Source organism: Antrostomus carolinensis, unplaced genomic scaffold (assembly GCF_000700745.2).
Source record: "Antrostomus carolinensis isolate BGI_N321 unplaced genomic scaffold, ASM70074v2 scaffold21193, whole genome shotgun sequence".
NCBI classification, from domain to species: Eukaryota; Metazoa; Chordata; class Aves; order Caprimulgiformes; family Caprimulgidae; genus Antrostomus; species Antrostomus carolinensis.
In genome coordinates this window covers 167,314-169,827 of record NW_010307598.1, presented here as the reverse complement: position 1 = coordinate 169,827, position 2,514 = coordinate 167,314, and the positions used below count along the sequence as shown (strand labels likewise).

Below are 2,514 nucleotides of genomic sequence, written 5' to 3'. Positions count from 1 at the left end.
GGAATAGAAAGCCACAAAGGAGGAGGAGGGGTACACACCGCATCTCAACACTTGAAATTTCAACACCAAACTGGTTTCCTATCTAGTCTGGTTCTCCTCCCACACTGGTGATACTCTCTGAAATGGAAGCTGAACTAACGCTGGATGAGATAAGGATGTGTGCACTCACAGGTGACACTGCAGCAACTGGTAATGTTTTAGCCAAACCAGATGAAACGGTAACAGCCGACTGGTTAGCAACATCCCAAACCAAAGATCGATCAACATCACTGATTAACAGTGACCAATTTCCCCTGCCTCACAGGCCAGGCTCTTCGCTGGGTGTCCTCTCAAACCTACAGCTTCTTTTTAGGGTGCCACAAGCTCTCCTTGGCGTTTTGCCATTCCCTGCCTAAATTTCAAACATGAACCCACTCCCCCATCGCTCTGCTCCCCCCCAGCCCGGAGCATCCCTCCTGCTTCAATCAGCATTCTGCACCTCTCAAACATTTACAGTTCACGTCCTTTCTGCAATTCAGATGCGATGCCAAGATTCATCATCTTAAATTAGTCGCTTCTGATCTGCCTGGAGTTTCCTACCGCTGAGATTCAAAGGCAGGAGGCAGGCCCTTTCCCGGGCAGCGCGCCGCAGGATTCCCACACCATCCTCAACTGCCAGGAAGGTTTTTTACTCCTGATCTCTGTTTACAGGGCAGATGGTTTCTGCTAATAAAAAAATATATATGTACAAAAAAAATATGCCTTTATCAAGACAAGTGCCAAAATATTGTGGACTTTAGGAAACAAGAGTCCCACAATTAAGATTTAATTGTGGTAACAGGCAACATTTCCCTGTGTTCTTCCAGCTGTAGTGAAACCCTCGTTAGGGATGAGAGTGCAGGCTCCTCACTGGTGCTCAGGTCCAGCACCTCCCCTCAAACTATTTCCCCTCCCCACCCAGGGAAAACAACTAAACCAACCGCTCCTCCCCTCCCTGCTCTCCTCCAGGCCAGAGGTTTCCAAGGACAAGGCCAATTAGACTAAAATTCAATTTATATCTGCAGGTTTCACCTGGACCCTCAGGTCTGTGTCCTGTGGTTTCGAGGCAGAGGGAAGAGCACAGCCCTGAAGCTCCTGCCCACTCCTGACCTGCCACAGAAATATGGTTATTTTATTGCTCCCAAAGAGGTCAGCTTTCCAAATCCATCCCCAGAGCACTCCCAGGCCCCATCCTCGTGAAGGACGAAGGGGATGAGGGGAGCAGTACCTGGAAACACCAACCTTTCCCTCCCTGTAACATTTTATTAATTACTATTAATATATATTATTAATACCCCAAACCTTTTCTAACGTTCCTTTGCAATATAAGCAAACGCTGGAGCTGCTGCAGAGGTTGCAACTTGATCATTACAGGCAGGGAAGGTGACGGGCAGTCTCAGATGGTGAAATCAAACCAGCAAGTGCTCCAGCATCGCTTCTGAAGGCTCCTCAGGAGTTTCATACTCACTAGTTTTCTGAAAGCCCCAGCTCTTGAAGTCACTTGAGCATGTGAAATCTTGGTGTTCACTTGAAAAAACAACAAAGCGCCTCTCTAGTTCTCGTGGGAATGGTGAAAGATGAAAAAACCAAACAGGCTGCATGTGAGCTTTGCAAGCTGAGGAAGGAGAAGGCTAACGGAGAGATGAGACCCACAGGTCCTGGGCTGTCTCCTGAGCTGTGAGGACTTCCCTCCCTGGAAGTGTTTAAGGCCAGGTTGGATGAGGCTTTGAGCAACCTGGTCTAGTGGAAGGTGTCCCTGCTGCTGGCAGGGGGGTTGGAACTGGATGAGCTTTAAGGTCCCTTCCAATCCAAACCATTCTATGATTCTATGATTCTATGACAGGACTCTCTTTGGAGCCTGGAACTGGCAATACCCCTGCTCCGTCCTGGTCCATCTGCGAAAGAGTTAACGGGGCACTTGGAAATTTTCTGTGCAGAGACAGGCTTAGGGGAGGGAGGACTGTGCATCACACTGCCTGTGTCCTGGGGCTGGACCAAACCTGCACTCCTGACCAGGTTTCATGCAGAATGTTGGCACGACTCAAACCCAAAGTTCACCTAGAAGTGTCCAGCTGTCACACAGCAAGAAATAAGGGGATGTCCAGCCAAAGAGCCTGGGCAAACACCTGCAGGTGAGGAACCATGGGGACAGACGTGCAGGTAAAACCGCATCCATGCAGGTAACAGGCAACAGTGAGCTTGCTAGCCCGTGGTGGCTGCAGGGACCTGTCTGGAGAGGCTCATCTCTTCCTCTCCACACACATTATCCCACACCCCTTCACTCTGGCTTCACGTGGAGACCTTCAGCCCGTCCCTACAACCTCCACCAGCACCACACAAAGCAGCTCAAGAGCTGGATGTGACCAGCCTGGGGAAATGCAGACTTCTGCCCCAACGCCTGTCCCTGTCCCCGCTGAGGCAGGTGGGAGCGTTTGCTTTTAACTAATAAATAATGAAGCCTGCAGCAGGGACAGTGAAAAAGGGAATAAGCCGGGA

General features: G+C 50.0%; 1 protein-coding gene across 1 annotated transcript in view; it reads right to left on the bottom strand.

Annotated features, from left to right (window-relative positions):
* Positions 1-2,514, bottom strand: part of LOC104523042 (inositol 1,4,5-trisphosphate receptor type 1-like) — a gene marked incomplete at its 3' end in the record, with an annotated part of 165,575 nt that overhangs the window by 914 nt on the left and 162,147 nt on the right.